Below are 21,933 nucleotides of genomic sequence, written 5' to 3'. Positions count from 1 at the left end.
CACAAATAGATGTGGATATGAGTCACTACTTGCTTTTATACCACTATTTATACCAAAACATTTTTCAAATCGAGCATAATAATCGCTTGTGTCTTCATCTTGCTTTTGTTTACAGGCTGTGATTGCACCCCAATCTTCCTTTTTTGTAGTTAATAAACGTGGCAGTACCTGTACTAGTAAACCTGGTAACAGTTTAACTTTATCCCCGAGCCCTGAACCTGCAGTTCGGGTCCTTTCTTCCTCTGCTAATGCTGTCCAGTCTATCTTTTGGTCTCCCACTTCCCACTCTTTTTCTTTCAGTTTTTCATAAATGCCAGCAGGCAAAAGCACCTTTAATATCGTCATAATATCAGGAAAGGTGTACTCTCCCATCAGTAACATGTCTTTAATTTCTCGGTGGAAACCCGCTGGGTCTTTGTCATGACTAGGTACTACTTTCTTCATTTCTAATAATTCCATTTTTGATATGGGTGTGTAAACAAATACACGGTGAAACTCATTGTCTTCGCCTTTTATTGGGTGCACCTCTCGTAAAGGATTTTGTCTATCCATGTAGTACGGTGCTCTTTCTCTGGGGGGCAGGGAGAGAGAATCTGGATTTACAAAAAGGACGTACTGCTTACGTGACACTAATATCTCTTTAATTAGCTTGTTACTAGAACCTCTCCATCTGTACGTGAGTAGTTCCGTTAATATATCAGGTAAAGGACCAGGGTCAGCATGTTGGCTCTTATATAATATAAGGAGTTGCTGAGTCATATAGATTCCAGCTAAACGTTGTTCATCTGTACTGAGGTTGAGAAACGTGTGTGCTACGGTCTCATCACCGTATTTTTCAGGACTAACAATCCAGTGAACGGCTGATCTGGCTAATTCTTGCTCATCTATGGAATCGAGGAGGTGATAACCCCTTCGTTCTCGTAGTATTTTATCTGCGGCTTGAAACGAATGTTCAGGAGATTTCAGATTTATTACAGGCGTCGGATACGTTCTGCTATTATTTGGGTATACAGAGTGTATTGGATCAGAAAAACATCTAGTATTTTCACAGGATCTTCCTCTGCCTACATAGGCTATGGTCTCTGACTGTCTTGCAGAGTTCCCTGATTCGGACACTTCATCTTGCTCAAACTCGTCTGTTCCCAATCTTTCTTCATGAATACGCTCTATTTCTTTACGGATTTTTCGGCACATGGCTATTATACAATTTTGCTTATCGTGTCTCCCTTCTGATATATTCTGACTCCATCTTGTAAGAGTAAGCATTACATTCGGGTCTACCCCCGGACGATCTTGATTTCTGATCACACAGTTTATGAGGAAACGTAACAGTTCCCCCTGTATCTCTACTTTCTGGAATTCCATAGCTCTGTTAATACATCCTGGATCTCGTCCTGTTTGAATAAAATGATATATGTTATCCAGATGCGTAGTCATTCCTGGTAACCTTGCTAAATACTCTGCGGCTCGTCTGATACGTAATGATGCCAGGACCATTTCGTCCTCTTTACCAACCACTGGGTCATATCTACAATTTACAAGGAGTTCCTTAAGCGTACGTTCATTTACGAATTTTGGTGTACGTGAATGTGTTGACTCTTGAAAGACAAGTTTATTTATTCTAGGTGGTGTAAAAGTACTGCTAGCACCTCCCGTGGCCCCATCTGGGGCGTCGGGTGTGAAAGGGTTCGTCGAACGTGACACCGCAACTATGGGTGTCGATACCTCTGTAGAGTCGACTGCGGAGACAGATGCGGAAACGGATGTGCTTGCCGACGCCAAAAACTGAAAGAAAAACATCTTCTGCGGTTCTGGGAAGCCCCTTTGGATGTACCTTAATTGGAAATAATGGGGGTGGCAAGTCTTTTGGTATCTCTGGAGCAGCCTTAGGTAATCCTTCGGCTAGTAGGGGATACATACCATTCATAAGAGCATTTCTTTGTCTATTTACTTGTTCTGATTTCACTCGGATACCTTCCTCAATTAATAGATTTTCTTGAACTTTATTTGAACTTTCTTTACTCCTCTCTTCTTGTCTACGTGCTTTTTCTGTTCGTCTATGAGATTCTTTACGCCATAACTCGACAGCGTCTTTCTGTGACTGTCTGACCTTTCTTTTCCATAACTCTTCCTCCACTTTCATGATGCACTCTGCATCCCAGGTTCCCGCTGCGGGCCACCTTTGACTTTCCGGTAATCCCTTGGTATAATCTACCCATAGATCAAGAAACAATATGGCATCTAAGCCATGCTTATGGTACATGAAATGTCCTGGAGTGTCTCTAGGAGGAATAGGAACTGCTTCTTCAAGCACCCCTTTTCTGGTAGTAATCTGTCTTAACTTCGAGAAGAGCGGCATATTGACAACTGACCTGATACTTACTCTTGAACTTACTTAATACGAGAAACACAATAATGAACAGTGAACAATGAACAGTCATTCATACCACAATATGCAAGACATTTTCTGAATACTTTAAACATTAAACATTAAACATTTAATAATGGTCGACAATGATGACAGTCTGCCTAACTAATCACCACGCTGAATTCTTGACAATAACTGAATACTTCGGAATACTTGATATACTGCTAAACAGTACATATACACTGCTAAACAGTGCAGACCGGATTTGTGTACCCAAATCCGTTTTGACCGGCACAACCTATGTGCGCGTCAACACGCCTCCCCGGCGATGGTACTCACCGAGTAGCTCCTTGAAACGGAAGGCCTCAGAGAATGGACAGGACTCGATAACTGCGGACAGCGGACCCTCTGGACATCGGGCTTTCGGAAAACCTGGTGGGCCTCTGTATACCTCGGATCTTGCTCTCTCAGCTAGGCTCTGGTCGGGATACTTCGCACTTCTCACCGCCTCGTCTGGGTTGATCGCAGCCTCAGTCGCCCCCGCTTGACCGGAGGGAGCTTACAGGAAATCCTGCTGGTACGCGTTTATGGTCCGTCCAGCTGTGGCAGGAGACCGGGCCTGCAACGCACCGCCGGCGCGTGAGATGAGAAAGTGTCCCTGTTCGGGCGCCATTATGTGGTAAATAAAATACCGGACTGAATTTCATACGGAATCTTAAAATAAAGTAAATAGCTCAAAATAACAAGAGGCAGAATCCGTGGTATAAGAGGTTTCTAAATGGGCTTTATTCCATTCAAAATGGCCGACTCGAGTCGCGGCCTTCAGGTTCCGTCACCACGAGGGTTCAGGAAGTGAAGTACAATATTTTGTTGATAGACATGCATTTTTATAATAAGTGCATTACAATGAAACGAATGTAGAAGGCGTAACATTTGATAAGGAAAATGACGTGACAGTGACATAATCGAAACTAGGCGTAATAAGGAATAAAAGAAACATAATTGGTTAGGATTATCAGACATAGGTGGATCTATAAGATAATACTTGGCATAGATGCGCGCGCAGCAGTATGACGTGTAATTGACGTGCAACTAGGGGGTGAAGGGGACTTGACATTAACTCTACATATGGAGACGAAAAGTCTGAGGGGTCAAGTCAACCTAATCCCAAATCATATCTAACATCCTATGTTTAGAGAACTATGTTATCCACAAGGAAGGACTCTCGGACAGAATCTATTCTATACTAACTGTGTGTGCGTGTACAAGCGTCTAAGTGTCTATATGAGATGTGAGGGGCAGAAAACTTTCCATGGCAGCAGGGCTATGAATCACTTGCAGGAGGACGGAAAGGCTGAGTCCTTTGCTTGTGAGCTAAAGGAAATGTTTACCTAAATCACTAGACAGGAATGCATCGGCTGAAGAGCAAAATAGATAATTCGAAGGTGAAATACAGCTTCTTGGCAGACAGGCGAAAACTAGCCGAGGCAGGCACCGTTAGCTGCACAGGGAGTAGGACAAAGTTCATGGATACAGATGCGAGCTCAAGCTGAAGCTGTCAGAGACAGAGAGCAGGGAAAGGCTTTGAGGACAGAATCGGGCCTACTCGCCTGAACTGTAAAAATGGAGTAACTTAGCCATATAAAGTCGGTGGCCTGTCATGCTTAGGAATCGAATATCCAGCCCATAGATGGCGGATCTGACAGAGAACATGTTGACGGTAGACACACATATGTTTGCGTCTTAGAAACTGGAACTGGAGGGAACATACATGTACTTGTAACATGTATATAGAACCGTTGGGGTCCAAGATAGGGGACATAACTGATCAGGAAAATCCACATTTCCACACCTGTTTGCAAAGAAGTGTAAATGCTTGTTGTGGAACTACTTGTCAAGCCATGTCCATAGAAAGCGCAAGCTTCGAGAAACACACAAAATGGCTACTGTCTCCTCTCGCGCAACAACAACAGGTTTGTTTTGATTTGTGTTAGCTGAATATCTTGTCTGTGCATTAGGCCAGGTTCGCTCGAGGCATTCAACGAAACTATGGGTCTCTGTTAACTCGAGGCTTCCTTTAGGCTCTGTGTTGTCATACCCCAAACCCTTTATGAATAGGGGCAACATCTCACTTTTCAAAGAACGCTTCAAAAGAGATACCTTGAAAGAATGAAGGATGTGTGCAGCAGGGCAACACTTTGCACAGTAAATCAATCTCTTTAGGGCCGAAATTCAAAGTTCTTTGCGTTTTATGGATCCACAAAGGCTGATTTGAGGGAAAGAAGTCACAGTGGGAGCCTGTCAGGGAACGAAATACAGACGGAGAGAAAGCGCGGCTGCTGATCACTTCTTTAACTATATTCTAATTTTTAACAAAGTGTTTTATTATCAGACATTGTTTAGAAATTGGTCAAAGTTGGGCGCGATGTATTTTAAATGTTTAGCTGCTGCCTTAGTATTGACACATGAAACACAGGGTACTATTTAACTAACTTGTTTTAGTAAGCAGATGGAAGGATGTTTTGCTTTAGAGTTTGAGCATAATATGCAAAACATTCCGCAGTTTATCTTCCCATCTACGTATTTCACTTCAATGGAATTGTTACATTCTTTCGTGGGACGCCATGTTTCACATGAACCCGTTTTGTTTCACAATCGGTGTGCAGTGCTCATGTTTTTAGTTTCCCCCTATTTCGTTAAATTGTCAAAGCGTAACTCCCCATTTGCTCATCCCAAAATTTCACGAGGTTTATTAGGGTAGTTATTCAGGAATGTGCTCACATTTCAGGACTTTTCGGGGAAGGAAGATGAGGCCATTATTTGCTTTAGACAAGTTGATGAATGCAAGGTCAGGCATGTCTCCGTGGGTGTATCAAACCCCCGATTCAGTGCCAGCTTTGACTGAGCTTGTCCTGGGAGGTGGTGGTGTGGCATTGAACGTAACACACCTTGTAAGGACTTTGAATGGTTTGCTCTATTTTTAGGCTGTGTCTACAAGACCATGCAAGCTGTCTGGTTGCAAAAGATCTATTTGTGGGCTTACCATGAATTTACAGAGGATTACATGCCACCCACTGCTTACCATTGGTTGGCTTCATTGTCGCTCATCTGTTTGGTTCTAATTTTATGTCTTTCTTTGTCCATCTTATGCTTGTCCGTCCCCTAGAATATAGCCTCTTTAAGACTCTCTTAACTAGCTGATATGTGTCCTTCCACTGATCATTTTGTGTGATGTACTTTTTTTAGGTCGAGGCTGGGCAGTGCATACACTGCTCTACAATGCATGCTGTATTGAGGTACGCATAGAAGCTTTGCCAATTTCCCGCCCTTTTTTTTAATAGGCTCCTGTTATTGTCCTTACAAAATCGCTTCTTTTCATTTGTGGATAGGCTTAGAAGTCCCTCCTTGGTACCGCCTTGTCTGCAGTTGTAACCTCCCATAACCACTGGACTTTTTAATTGTGTTGTTACACGGTCTGCTTTATAAGTCGGTGAGCACTATTTTCTTTAATCACCCACAACGTGGTTTCCTACAAGGCAGCACACCACCCGCGTTTATATTTCCATTAATAGTAATGGCTGCGGGTCTGCTTTAACTATAGCGGCCGCACTTATTTATGTATTTAATTTGCAGCGCGGTCCGCTTTAAGTATAATGGATGCGCTTTTTTATTTATTCAATTTACCCACACAGTCTGCTTTAACTTTAGCGGGCGCACTTCAGAACCTTTGTTTATTTTTGAATGAAAAGGCCCCATACCACGCTTTCACTTTAATGTTGGCCGCGCCCCTTACTTTAGACCTTTCTACAAAAAGGGTCACAGCCACCATTAAAGTGGTCTTGCATTTGTGAGAATTGTGAGAATTTGAGTCATTGGCAATATAAATAACATTGCCTTTCATATGTGTGTTGGTTTTCAAAACTCATAAATAAAAGGCATTGTCATTTACAATGCCAATAGCTTAAACTCTCGCCAATGCGAGACCTATTGCATTGAAAATGCTTGTTAACCATTAGGAACAGTATACTACTTGTTAGGTCTAGCCTGACCCAGCGCATGCGCTGGTCTGGCGAGACTTATTGAGAGGGCTCCAAAAAGTGCTACCAGGCCAGCCTAGAGCTACAGTGCATGTGTGCGGGCGCGCGCGCCGCTCTTTACCGCGATTACTTTCACTTTGGCGGCCACACGGCCGCTTTGATGTTTGATCGTGATCGCGATCACTTTCACGGCCGCAGGGCCGCTTAGCATAGCCAATAGGTCTCGCTTTTGAGACCTTATAAGTATTTAGTTATGCAACTGTTGCATAGCTAAACACTTATAAGGTCCCAAAGGCTTGTTTTTCTCTTGACTCTGGGCACATATGCTGGACCTCGCCAAAAGCCCATTGTCCCTCTTTTGTAGATTTACGGCTGCTTGGGTGTTCCCAGGGAACTCCCAAGTATTTTGGCGCCTTCACAGATTTATCTAAAGTGGTAGACCTGGCAATGCGCCAAAAAGCTATGCCTTATCAGGGGAGGCATATTGAGGAGAAATATTTTTATTTCTCCTCGTTACTTCCTCTTTCTATGTGTGCTGCATTCTGTAGCATGCATAGAAAGAAGAATATGCCTCTCAAGACTGTTTTTGTGTAAGAAGGTGTGTCTTCCTGCATAAAAACAATCCTGCATGCAATGCAGGCACCCTTGGTGCAAAGGCGCCTGTGTCTGTGTTGGTACCAGGCTGCGAGAAAAGCACCAGGGCAGGGCCAAAGGCAAGGATGCTCCGTATTGTTTTAAATATGAAGCATTCCTGCTCTTTTCCTGTCACGCAGCATGACTTTCTTATAAATGTGCCCACAGATGTCTAAATCACGAGTAATCAAGGTCCACATCAAGGAAGAAAAATCCGGGAGCACGCGCAAAAAAGTGAATTTCATTCAATTGCATTTGTATTTACCGTTGCGTTTTTCAAACGTTGCCCATCAGAATCACAGCATTTAAACCCCTTACTCAAATGTTTAATAGCGATGCCTCATAATGGTGTATGGTTGCACTTTGTACATAGTTCATTGCTTTCCAGTATGGAGTTTCAATGGGTTACAGTGACTTGACCATACACAATACCTGACTTGTCCAGCCACTGCTCTGATTGTACTCCTGCTGGATCACATGCACTTGAAAGAGCCCTGTGTGTGCCCAATAATGTTTACCCCATGGTGTAAGGACACTATGGGGGATGAAGGCGTTGATAGGAATGCAATGGTAATACCACTACAACCACTAACGCCATTACTGCTACTCCTACTCTTACTACCACGAGCATCACTGACACAATCTCTACTACTGCTACCACTACTAGTTCGACTACTACACTAACACCATAACTGCTACGAGTACCACTAACACCAGCTCTACTGCTGTTACCATAACTACTGCTACTGCAACTAACACCATTACCCCTATTCCTACTGCTACTATTACTGATATGAGTCTCACTACCACCACTCTACTACTGCCACCATTACTAGTGTGACTACTACCACTAAGACATTACTGCTACTGCTACAACTGCGAGCACTAACACCATTACTACTACTACCATTAACGCCATTACTGCTATTCCTACTACCACTATTACTGCTACGATTATCACTACCCCATCTCTACTACTGCTACCATTACTAGTGTGACTACTCCCACTAAGACATTACTGCTATTGCTACAACTGCGAGCGCTAACACCATTACTACTACTAACATTAACGCCATTACTGCTATTCCTACTACCACTATTACTGCTACGAGTCTCACTACCCCTATCTCTACTACTGCCACCATTACTAGTGTTAATACTCCCACTAAGACATTACTGCTACTGCTACAACTGCGAGCGCTAACACCATTACTACTACTACCATTAACACCATTACTGCTATTCCTACTACCACTATTACTGCTACGAGTATCACTACCCCTATCTCTACTACTGCCACCATTACTAGTGTGAATACTCCCACTAAGACATTACTGCTACTGCTACAACTGCGAGCGCTAACACCATTACTACTACTACCATTAACGCCATTACTGCTATTCCTACTACCACTATTACTGCTACGATTATCACTACCCCATCTCTACTACTGCTACCATTACTAGTGTGACTACTCCCACTAAGACATTACTGCTACTGCTACAACTGCGAGCGCTAACACCATTACTACTACTAACATTAACGCCATTACTGCTATTCCTACTACCACTATTTCTGCTACGAGTCTCACTACCCCTATCTCTACTACTGCCACCATTACTAGTGTTAATACTCCCACTAAGACATTACTGCTACAACTGCGAGCGCTAACACCATTACTACTACTAACATTAACGCCATGACTGCTATTCCTACTACCACTATTACTGCTACGAGTATCACTACCCCTATCTCTACTACTGCCACCATTACTAGTGTGAATACTCCCACTAAGACATTACTGCTACTGCTACAACTGCGAGCGCTAACACCATTACTACTACTAACATTAACGCCATGACTGCTATTCCTACTACCACTATTACTGCTACGATTATCACTACCCCATCTCTACTACTGCTACCATTACTAGTGTGACTACTCCCACTAAGACATTACTGCTACTGCTACAACTGCGAGCGCTAACACCATTACTACTACTAACATTAACGCCATTACTGCTATTCCTACTACCACTATTACTGCTACGAGTATCACTACCCCATCTCTACTACTGCTACCATTACTAGTGTGACTACTCCCACTAAGATATTACTGCTACTGCTACAACTGCGAGCGCTAACACCATTACTACTACTAACATTAACGCCATTACTGCTATTCCTACTACCACTATTACTGCTACGAGTATCACTACCCCTATCTCTACTACTGCGACCACTACAAGTGCGATTACTACCACTAAGACAATTACTGCTACCACTACAACTACTTGCGCTAACTCCATTACTGCTGCTTCTAGTTCTACTACTACCATTGACACCATTACTAGTTCTGCTACTACTACCATTACTGCTACTACCACCATTACTGCTACTAGTAGTACCACTAACACCATTATTATTGCTAATACTACTAATATGACTACCACTTACATCATTACCACTATTACCACAGCTACTACCTTTTATACTACTACTACTATAATAGCAATACTAGCGGTAACAGTTTGTTGAGAGTTGGTTTTGTGTAGAAACACAATAAACATATCATCACGTAAGTACACACATCCACAACAATAGTAACAATAAATATGAGCATTTAACAGCACACGCTGGAACAAGGGCTTGTATCATTGCTTGTTTCATTGCCAAGGTCAGTGCTGCTCATTTTATGAACCTCCAGCGAGCCCAGGAGTCTCGGGCTCTGGAGATACAGATAGATGCATTTTGCTGTCACTGCATCCACTCAGGGAGAATGATTGACTTCAACGTCGGTTTCTGCAGCCCTGACTTTACTGGTAACTGGAAACTTCATCAGATGATCTAAGTCCGAGGTAATCTTGGCGTCCGATCATCTACAATATCTTGCGCTGATAAAGTCGCTGTAAACGTGTCACGCTGAGCGAATTCACGCATACTGTGGAAGAGAAAGTTTTGTTTTGAAGATAAATTAAACTCGAAGAGGATGTGTCTGAAGGATGCCCACCCCGGATGGGTAAGAGTTAATGCTCTTTCTCTGGGAGGCCTGATGTGTATCAGGAGCAGAGGCGTCCGCTCACGGCTGATATATGTTCTGATGTTCGGGTTCGGGGTGTGGCTCCGGCTAGAGATGGTTTTGCGCTGGGGTCAGACAGCAGCAGCCTCATCCTTCTCTCCCAGGACTTCTTGGGCGTCTCTCATTTCAGACCTCGAGGACTTACCGGCTTCCAGGATTTCCTGCCTTAGACGGTAAGTGGTGGTGAGAGGCGATGCTTTAAACAGGGGCTAGATTTCTCAGAGACTTGAGTCACGCAAGCCTTTAAGTCAGATTTACTATGCCACCCAGTGCCACCTTACGTGGCTCTGCGGGGCAGAGTAAATCTAGAGTAATGTGAGGCAGCCCCTTATTCTGCGGTGGGAAGACGTTTCATCAGTGGAGTCTGGGCATTCAAATGTATCCACCCATAGTTTTTGGCGCATTCCCAGATTGATTAAGACCTAGTAAACCTAGAAACATAAAAACGCCATGCCTTACACAGGTGAGGTGTAATGAGGAGAAATGTTTATTTCTCCTCGTTATTTCCTCTTTCTACATGTGCTACATTCTGCAGCACACATGGAAAGAGGAACACGCCTCTGAGTCTTGGTCTTGAGCAAAAACAATCCCGCCTATGATGCAGGCATCCTTGAGGCATGGTGCATGGGGGCCTGCATTGGCGCTTTGCAGCCACAAGTGCGCCTGAAAACAGAGAGAGCAGGCATGTGCCACATGTTAGTAAATATTGTACATTCCTGCCCTCTTCATCTGGTGCATGCAGCGGCTGGGTTGCGCCAAATGTTGATAGATCTGGCCACAGGGTCTTTGCAACCAGCAAATAGTAAAATTCATGTGCCTTCCTCCTTCTCTCTGTCTCATCACTTTGCCTGTCTTCCTGTCCAGCGCTAGATATGTCGTGTTTCTCCTCATACAGCTCAGGGACCATGTAATGAATGCATGCATTTGTATTTACATGACTGCTCTACTTAAAAGGCCCGCATTGAATATGGAATATCTCCAAGTTACTATATGAAGACAGCAAAGCTCAGAAACAGGGAGCAGTGGATAACCTGGGCGGCCTATCATGAATTTGTGCATACAAACCTATTCACCTAAATGCCAGGAAGTGACATATAATGCCCTTTGCCCCATAAATGACATCACAGGAAGTGACCACAAGATCTTCAACTCTTCACATGACCTCTGACTTGCCATCAGTGCATGATGTCACTGTGTTCTAGACTGCAATTCTGGTCAATTATGAAGTAGTTACAGTACGGGCAACACAATTTGGTGGTGTGGTGCTCATTTTGCCAACACGTTTAACATATGTTTAGTTGAAAAAGTATGGCTTTGTCCATGTGGCACTAAATTAGCCCCACGTAGTCAGATACTTTTCAATTATACAAATTGGCCCAACAGTTCAACAGTAGATGTATCCTCTGTACAGGTAAAGCATCAAGTGCCATGCACAATGTGCACAATGCCCAGTTATAGAAATGCACAATGCGAAAGCTGAAGAATGTGACATATTGCCAATAATAAAAAAATGTAAAAACAAAGCCCAAGGCTGATGTTTGTTTATTACATACCATATATGTGTGCTTGAGATATTGCATGGGTCCTTTTGTTAGGATTTGCCTAGACAGTGCATGCTGTCTCTGCGTGGCATTTTGTTTACATGCAGTGAGCTTACACCAAGCCCATAGCTTACCATTGGTTAGCTTCAGCGTTGCTGTCATTTGCTTAGCTCCTGTTTCTCATGGCATGCCCTGGAGCATGGACCAAGTACTTGTGTCCTTCTACTACTACCGTTGTTGGAGTTTGTGTTCAGCACTCCATACGAGAGTCCATCTCTCATATCCCCATCCATGTAGCTTCTATTCCTTTCCACTCGTCCCCATTACACTTTCCTTCTTTTCCCTTCCACCCAACAATGCAAGCAAATCAGATGATCTATGACAGCCTATAGGTCCGTTGTTGTGGTACAGAATACACATATCATTTTACAGTAAAGTGTGTCCATGATTCTGCATGCCTTCTAAATAAAGAACACTGCAACATTATTTCTTATCCCAAATATCATTTAACAAGTAAAACATTGTTTCTGTCCAGTTATTTTTCTCTCTCCAAAATACCTTCCTTGCCAGTGCAGGGCCTCTGAGAAACATTGACGAAACCCATGAGAGTGGCTTCTCTTCAGTACCCCGTAGAACTCGAACTGAGGCTGAGTAAGCCTGTGGCATCATCTCTACTGCTGCTACCATTACTACTGCTAATACTAACGCTAACACCATTACCCCTATTCCTACTACTACTATTACTGCTACGAGTATCACTACTACCAACTTTACTACTGCTACCACTACTAGTGTGACGACTATCACTAAGACCATTACTGCTACTGAGACAACTACTAGCACTAACCCCATTAGTGAGGTACCTGTATTTCTTGGCTTGCCTCCAAGCGGGTCACATTTGTTAGCGCTTATTTATTAAAACTATTGTGTGCTTGATTTATGTGTTTTTAACTCTGCATATTTATTTACCTGTGTTGGTTGTGCCTTCCTCGCGCTCCCTGTTCCGTCGCGGCTTGCAGTGCCGATTGTACGGAGGGACGCAGCTCCTCCCATTTGCCTCCTCACTTCCTGCCCACCAGGGTTTAAAGGTCAGTCGCCTGCCCGGCCGCACAGTAGTGAGGCACCTGTATTTCTTGGCTTGCCTCCAAGCGGGTCACATTTGTTAGCGCTTATTTTTTTAAACTATTGTGTGCTTGATTTATGCGTTTTTAACTCTGCATATTCATTTACCTGTGTTGGTTGTGCCTTCCTTGCGCTCCCCGTTCCGTCGCGGCTTGCAGTGCCGATTGTACGGAGGGACGCGACTCCTCCCATTTGCCTCCTCACTTCCTGCCCACCGGGTTTAAAGCTCAGATGCCTGCCTGGCCGCGCAGCGGGAGCGCCTGTGGCAGGAGCAGTAATGGTGTTAGAGGTAGTAGTATTATCATAGTCCTATTAGGTGCATTCATCCACCAGTGTCATTACACCACGTGTTAAACATTATTAAGCACACACAGAGCTCTTCCGAGTGCATGTGATCCAACCAGAGCACAGTCAGAGCAGTGGCTGCACATGTCAGATATTTTGTATGGTCAAGTCACAGTAACTGTTAGACCTGACAGGCTTAGGATGGTCTTCCCCCCAAGTGTTTGCCTGCTTCCCATCTTTTCCTTGTTTTTGCTGGTACTAGTACTCTGTTCACTCTACTACTGCTAAGCAGTGCTAAAGTGCTTGTGCTCTCTCCCCTTAACATAGTAATATTGATTTATCCCCAATTGGCATATTTAGTTTACTTATAAGTCTTAGTAAAGTGGTATCCCCTGTACCCAGGATCTGTAAATTAAATACTACTAGTGGGCCTGCAGCATGGATTGGTCCACCAACGTAAGTTGCTCTTTAACCATGTCTCAGGCCTGCGACTGCACAGCCTGTGTGTGCAATTTACATTACTATTTCAACCTGCAAAAATAAACCTTTTGCCAGGCCTAAACCTTCTTTTTTCATACATATGACACCCCTAAAGTAGGCCCCGGACAACCCAGAGTACAAGGTGTAAAGTTTTGCATGTCCTGGTAGTGAAAAACTCTCAGAATCATTTTTATCCCATAGAATACATTGGGATTACCTTATTAAATTTTATAAGTGTACTTTCCAGTTAGGAAGAGATGAAACCCCCAAGTCTGGTGTCTCTGGAATCCTAATTTAAAATCCTAATTTATGGTAAAGTCGTATTTTAAATTACAATTGAAGAAATGCAACTTTTAGAAAGTTGGCATTTTCATACTTACGCCATTTTGGGCCGGCAGCCAGTCTCTAATCACATGAGAGACAGTTGGGCTTTGTGTATTCCCCCTAGACAGCCACACACAATCGGAGCTTAAGTGTGACTTCTATGGACCATCCTGGTAGGATGGGAGGGAGGTGCTGGACCCAACCTCACTTATACCTGAATTGGCTGTGTCCTGCTTACACAGAAGGGCTGCATACCCCCCTGTTGTGAGTCTGGAGCCAGGGCAGGACCTCTGTGCACTTCAAAGGCCTGTCTTTGAAGTCCACCCTATTTCAAAGTCCAAACTAGTTATAAGTACTTGACCTCTGAAACCAACACTTCAGTACACCTCTGGACCTTTGAAGACTCTGCTGGGAAGCAGGACTGCTGTGCTGCTGAAAGGACTGCCACTCTGCTAGACAGCTGTTTTGCTGTACTCCTGCCTTGCTGTGCTGACCTGCTGCCCTCTTGCCTGGGTGAGGGGACTGGACCTGCATCACTTGAACCCAGAGCGACTCCAAGGACTAACTGGCTAGCCTCCTGATCTGAAATCACAGGAACCAGCCAACCTACTTCTGCACCTGCTTCTGCACCTGGACTCTGCAATCTGTGAGTCTGCCCTACCAAGTGGTGCAACCCCAGTCCTGGACACCTGGAAGTAGGTCTAAGGTGTTTCTCCAGCAGAACTGATACAACCTCTGCTAAGCAATGCATCCCTGAGGAGAACCAGTGTATCTCTTTGTCTGAGCGGCACATCTTCGAGCAGATCCGATACATTGCTGCTGTTGCATGGATTAGACCCGTAGCAAAAGACTCACATTGCCGCTGCATCCTGCATCTAGGACTGACGCGTCACCTTCGGAAATGACACTGTGCAATGCTGTTCCGGGTGGAAGCTCCTCACATCCCTCATCTGCGGGCACCCCGACAATGATGAACCAACACTTCGCTGCTTTACCACTCATCAGAACTGGCACATCTTCTCAGCTAGGTCTGGCATCCTCAACACCGACCTTCGAATCAGAAGCCTCAGTTGGGAGGATCCGCATTGTAGAAGCATCAGGACCTCGCACCGCAGCCTTGTTGCATCTTGGAACTGACGTTTTGCTTCAACTGCTCAAATCATCATTGGCCATGATCCATGCATCGCTCCGTAACATAAATTAAGGTACTTTTGGTTAACAGGCCTAACTGGGTCCCTGTAGCCAGCCCATCTCCATAACGGTCGGCCTGAACTTTTGACTTTGTCTGGACCGGCGTGGCCAAATATCCTACAATATCGATTGGAGATTCTTGGTGCTATTTTTCACTTTAAGCTTTAAAAATCAGTATCTAAAGTTCTACTTATTGGATTGTTGTTGGTTTGGTGTTATTTTATTTATTAAAACAAATTATATTTTTCTAACCTGGTGTGGAATTTTTGTGCGGTGTTTTTACTATTTTACTGTTTGAAGCATTGCACAAATACTTTGCACATTGCCTCTAAGTTAAGCCTGACTGTTCTGTGCCAAGCCACCAGAAGGTGAACACAGGTTAATTTAGGAGATTGCTTGTGCCTTACCCTGACTAGGATTGTGATTACTGTTTGACCAGTGAACCGGGAACCCAATATCTAACAGTAGCTCATTGAAACTCCAAACTAAATGCATGGAACAATGTAAACGTGCACATAAACATCATCATGAGACAGCAGTTCTAGACATTTGAGTAGGGGGTTTAAAAGCTGTCATTATGATAGCCAACATTTGCAAAATGAGAAGGTAAATACAAGTGAAATTGCAGGAAATTCACTTTTGTGCAAGTGTTCTTAGAATGTTTTCCTTTTTGTGGACCTGATTAATCATGATTTAGACCTCCGGTTCTCATGTGCTTGCAGTGAGTTTTACGACAGTGAGAAGCTTAAGTTCCCTTCCGATTTGTACTGAATACTTTTCCCATTTTCTGATGTAGCGAAAATGAATCTAGGGTGCCTAGAGTACCAGTTGGCTAGTAGTGAGACTCTCATTTTTTGCTGATTTATGGTAATTTTCATAGTGGTTGCTATTACTGCGGGGACTCAGGAATCTTAGGGCTCATTCCAGATTTTGTCACTAATTTTTCATCAGATTCAGCTGTTAGAGTAATGAGTGAGGGGTGCTCGGGATTTACCGTCAGTTTTTTTTCTTTCAATTCATGGGTATTTAAAGCTGTGCTTGCTATAAGTGAAGTTCAGACAAAATATAAAGGTTAAAATATCGGCAGACATAACTATCAGAAATTAAATAATATGAAACACAAACATCAAGATGCACAAATATCATTGACAAGCATATTATTTTTTGAGGTAAGTAATACTGTTTTAAAGGCAATTAGGCCAGATGTACAACCATCATGGTTTGCGACTTGCAAATCGTGATTTTTAGCAACTCACAATTTGCTAGTCGTAAAACCTTATGATTGCCTAATGGGTCGCAATGGACCTGCCTCGTTAATATTCATGAGGCAGTTCGCAATTTGTGACTCATTGGGATTGGCCAGAACTCACAGGGATGATGGCATACTGGGGTCAGCAGACCACCATGTCTGTGACTGGTTTTTAAATAATCGGGAGTAGAGTGGCGACACCCGCACCTTGATGAAAGTGTGACTACAGGGCGGTGTCCCCACTCTACCACTGAGTTTGGAGCATCATTGATGGAACTTGGGTATACAGATGATGTGTGTCTATTAAGGGCAAGTACTGCCACCGAAGGGCTCCCTACCAGGCAGTGATAATACTAGGAGGGAAGTACTAATAAGACATTTTAAGGGATCTGTATCCTGATGAATGCTATCGACCCTTCCGGGTGGCAAACAAGGGCAGAAACATATTTATACGGCAGATAGCGTAATGGAGATGTTGCCTCGCTCATATACCCCATATTTCTTTTAACCCTGCCAAGTGGGACCCATAATAAATTAGAAGGGTACCTACTCCGTCAGTTTTTTTTCTTTTCTGCAACAGGGATCCCTGTACTTGGAAGGGTTTGATAAGCTGTCGCAGTCTCCATCTCCTTTCTACCGTAGCATGGCAGAAATCTGGGCGAACGAAGAAAGACAACCCTTCACAAGACCTCCTTGCGTCAGGTCTAGCTTTCTCCGCAATTAACTGCCTCAATAAAAAATTGCCAAAAAATATCAAGATTACCCTTGGCTTGTCCCCTTCTCTCGCATTTCTACGGACGTTAAAGGGAGTACGGTGCACCCTCTGAATCTCACAGCGTCAGTTCCAGCTAGCAAGCTCCGGAAATGCTTGATCAAAAAGTTTAATGATAAACTCTCTAATATCCAACCCTTTGGCCCCCTCCGGGATCCCCAGGACCCTAAGATTGTTCCGTCTCAGTCTGTTTTCCATATCCTCAAGTTTCCATTGGATATCAGACACCTGTGAGCAGTGGGCATCTACTTTATTTACTGCATCTACAGCCTGGGCCTCCGTTGACACAAACCTCTCCGCCAAATTTGTCGTGCTGGCCTTTGACAGCCTCCTCACGGCCCCCTGCATTTTCCTCAGAGCAGCTTGTGACTTCCTGCTATCTTGGCGTGTCTCCTCTCGATGAGAAATAATTTCCTGGTGTATAGACTCCAGTAGCGCCACCTGAGAAGCTTCCGCTGAGGGGTTCCCTTGCAGTGGCGTGGCCAGTGGGTGATCCCAGCTGAGTTCATAATTAGTCTGGCCCTTAGAGGCTACCGCTGGCCTAACCGCTGTTATAGGAGTTTCTTGCTCTATATCACTATCTGTGCCTTGCATGCTGCCCTCCAAAAAAGAGCTGTGTTCCTCATCCGACCACTCCGCATTCTCAGACACCGAAAAAAAGCATTCACTAGAGACCTTTTCAACCATGTCCCGCAATAAGCCCCCTGGGGCAGTCTCGACCATGACTGGAGGGCAGCTGCCAATCCCCTGAACCTCGCCCTTCCCAGGCTGTGCGTCCCCCTTATCACCTCTGCTGAACTGTTGACCCGAGTTAGGAATGACTCCAGCCTTAACGACCATAGCTTCACCATCCTCAAATATTCTCCCTGCCGGGGGTACAGTGCCCGCAACGGGAATAGCCGCTAGCCCACTCCTACTATCAAGTAGGGGGATTTCCAGAGCCTGCTCCCCAGTAGCTTCTATACAATCTTCAATAGTAATAGGCCCATGTACTTCTCCACGGGGCTCCAACGGAAAACTTTTTACCCATTTCTCCTTGCCGCAATTCATAAACATTTCGGCAATTGTGGCCGTGGCAGCGGTAGCAACGGTAGCCTGACGAGTCTTACCAGTGAGGTGCTTCTTCCTAGCGGAAAGAGATTGGGGCTGCTCCGGTAGATTTGTTTCCTCCTGCGCCGCCATTCCTGTTTCCACTCCAGCTTTCTTTCTAAATGCGGCCGTCTTAGAGTTGCTTGATTTTGGGGGCATGACAGCTGAATTCGTCAGGCGGGCTCTTCTTCTTGTCATAGGGGAGCTCAAGATGCCAGAACGCCAGTCCCGATCGCGGTTGCGGTCCCTCGCTCCGTCTTTAATCAACAGCTCCGCACGAAGGACTGCTCTGCTCCGCTGCCTCCACGGTCTCCGCCCACAAATTGCCGATGTACGCCAGCAGCGGAAGACACGAACAGCCGCAGCAACCAATGCACGGATGAAAGAACCGTCTGAGCCCCGACAGGAAACCGAAAGGATCATCGCTTCATCATCGATGTTCTAGACTTGTTCAGGCTGCAGATACAGACATCCTTGCTTCCCACACCAATTTCAGACTTCGTTCTTCACCCTCCTTGCGACCTACTGCTACCGACCGCAACTATGCGGCCGCCATCTTGCCTCTTCCAGGAAAAGAAACTACAAGTGTTTTTGATAAACCCTGCTCAGCTAAAAGTTATTAAGGAAGGGAAGACTTTTTATTTTGCTTCTGAGATAAAGGCGAAAGAGTTTCTTGATTCTCTGGGAATCTAGATATCCTTGTGTAAAAGAGATTCGGATTGGGTCTTTTGTGTGTCAGGAAGTCCATATGGCTATATAGCGCCATTTTCCTTGTTCTTTTTTCTTGTTCTTTTTTCCTTTTTCCCTTTGGCCTTTTTCGGCTTCCAGGCTTTTAGGTTTTCAGGATGTTATCTCATTTGTCCCTCACTTGCGACCATTGTTTACATCACATGCACAGACTAGGTCTGAGCGCCTCGTTCAAGGGGGGGTGCAGGGGAGGGTGAGGGGGGGGTCTGGAGAGTAGGGGGGGTGTGGGGGGGGGTGGTTCGGGGTAGGGGGCGAAAAACAAAAAAGAGTTGTTCTGGTGTTGTAGGAAGTTAATTGCACTGAATGTTGCTGTTCTAGTGGTGCTCTTTTTGCTTATCTTGTTAATCCATTGTTATGGTTTTGGATGTGTCTTTATCTGGGCTCGGTATGGCAAGGTTGTTTAGAAAATTGTATTATTATGAATATTAAAATCTGCACTGTTAATGTTAGTGGATTGAATGACTGGAAGAAGCGTCAAAGGCTGGATCATTTTGTAAAATATAATAGGGTAGATGTAATTTGCCTGCAGGAGACCCATTTGCCATGGGCCAAACAAAATTTGCTCAGCATAAGAGGCTTTGATCTGATAGCCTGCACTTCTCAGACCTCTACGACCAGGGGAGTAGCTATGTTGGGCAGATCATTTCTAGGGGGGGCGAAGAGGGTTAAATGTGATAAGCTTGGTCGCTGGGTCATTGCAGAACTATGGTTTGGATACACAATCTGTTCGATTTATGGGTCAAACTGTGATGACCCAGATATTTTTAACTATCTCGAAGAAGAGTTAGCAGGTTGGCCAACCCCTATGATAGTTTGTGTCGACCTAAATATATCCAATGATTGGCATAGTATACCTAAATATACAGGACGGAAACCTAGGGTGTTTCGTGCTTTGTCCTCCCTTATAAGTTCTCATGGGTTAAAAGATGTTTGGGGTGAAAAGGAGCCACAGGATCCAGGATATACATACTTTTCGAACCCGTATCAAAAATATTCTAAATTAGATTATTTTTTTATCTCACAGTCTGAATTGAATAAGGTTAGTATTAGGAAACTTCCTAAAATAATTTCGGACCACAATCCTCTTATTCTATCATGCAGAGTAAATCTCACAGAGAAAAAGTATACTAATTGGACTTTTGAAAGAAGGCTATTATCAGATCAAAGGTTTCTGGAACACATTAAAAAATGGTCAGGGGAGTTCTTTGACGCAAATCGATATAGTACCTCCAGGAAAGGCGTTTGGGAAGCCTTTAAGGCAGCCTTTAGGGGGGAGACCATTAGTTGTTCAGCAAGACTAAGGAAACTGGATACGGCAGAGGTTGATAGGCTTATGGTCGATCTAGCAAAAGCGGAGGAGCTGCATATTATGGAAATTGGTAGTGGAAGGGATGGGTTGGAGAGCCAACGAAGTATGCTGGTTATTAAAGCCGATTTGCAAAAGCTGGTTACACAAAAGGCGGTTGGTGATTATCGGGCTACAAGGGCTAAGCGGTATGAGACTGGGGAACAGGCAGGTAGGGTCCTGGCATTACGTATTAGACAGGATAGAATTAAGAATGGTATTACGAGTATACAAGAGGACGGTAAGGTATACTCGGAGCCCAAGGATATTTTAAAATTTTTTAAAAACTTCTATAAAAAATTATATGATGATGAGAGCCACCAAGTTCAACCGCAAGATCAGTATAGGGCGGAGTATGGTGATGTGGGCCCCCTGCTCGATGTACTATCAAGAGAGGAGCTGGATAGGGACTTTACGGCTAGTGAGATTAAGGAAGCCCTTCGTGAACTCGCTGCAGGGAAAGCGGCTGGCCCCGACGGAATCCCCCTTGAAGTGTATAAAATTTTAGAACTGGAGTTACTCCCCATTTTGCTAGACCTCTTTAAGGTGTTATCCCGGATTCCTGGAAGGAGACCAACATAATTATTTTTCATAAGAAGGGTAAGCCCAAGGAGAACCCAGGATCTTATCGGCCTATATCACTTATTAACGCAGATACAAAATTATATTCAAACATTTGGGCTAAAAGGCTGGGAGGGATCATTGGTGGTCTTGTCTCCCCCTGGCAGCATGGGTTTGTGCCCGGGCGGGGGACTACGGATCACATTCGTCGAGCTATAGCTCTATTTGATGCCCATGCTGCCGGGGGGAGGGAGATGGCCATGATCCTCCTCGACGCGGAGAAAGCATTTGACCGTGTAGCCTGAAGATATTTGTGGGGCATTCTTGTAGCAAGGGGTTTTGGCCCCAAGGTTATTATGGGTCTCCAGGCAATGTATAAAGATCCGGTGGCCAGGGTGACGGTAATGGGAGAGAGTTCGGACAAGATATTAATTAAGAAAGGAACGCGTCAGGGCTGCCCCTGCTCTCCAATACTCTTTTCGCTATATATTGACCCCCTGATCCAAAGAATCTTGGGTAGCCCTCGGATTAGCCCCGTTATATTTAATGGCCATATAACTAAATTGCTAGCATATGCAGATGATTTGGCGATCCTTACTTCCCACCCACATCAGGCAATTTCTGTACTAGTGGATGTGGCCAAGGATTTTGGTAGTAGGTCCGGGTATTTGCTTAAAGAGGGGAAGACCCAGATTATCTGTACCAAGAATATTATTAAGTTAGATAACAGATATGTAGATTCAGCAGTTTACCTGGGGGTTAGTATTAATGCTGCTGTTGATAAGATCATTACCGATAATTACTGCCCTCTTATGGTATCGATGGAATCAGAGCTAAAAAGGTTAGACGTTTTACACCTTTCCCTGGTGGGAAGGGTAAACGTCCTTAAAATGACATTTTTTCCGAAGATCCTTTATTTGTTCCGCGCTATCCCTCTAATGTTGGAGGAAAAAATCCTAAAAAATTTGGAAGTAATATTCAATAGGTTCATTTGGCAGTACGGGAAAACTAGACGCTCTATGAAGTTTATGTCACTCCCGTTTGATAGAGGTGGTATGGCCCTTCCAAACCTTCGATTATATCACTTATCTTGTCTCCTGGCGCATATGTC

General features: G+C 44.3%; 1 protein-coding gene across 1 annotated transcript in view; it reads left to right on the top strand.

Moving 5' to 3' along the window:
- Positions 1-10,179: 10,179 nt before the first annotated feature.
- The window catches only part of LOC146853929 (proto-oncogene Mas-like), a 70,470-nt gene continuing 58,716 nt past the window's right edge, over positions 10,180-21,933 (top strand). Inside the window, exon 1 of the mRNA XM_085650459.1 lies at positions 10,180-10,289. The gene's annotated coding sequence lies outside the window, so the exon portion shown is untranslated. The remainder of the gene's footprint in view (positions 10,290-21,933) is intronic.

Source organism: Triturus cristatus, chromosome 4_1 (genome assembly GCF_964204655.1).
Source record: "Triturus cristatus chromosome 4_1, aTriCri1.1, whole genome shotgun sequence".
In the NCBI taxonomy this organism is placed as follows: Eukaryota; Metazoa; Chordata; class Amphibia; order Caudata; family Salamandridae; genus Triturus; species Triturus cristatus.
This window is presented reverse-complemented; position numbering and strand designations above follow the sequence as displayed.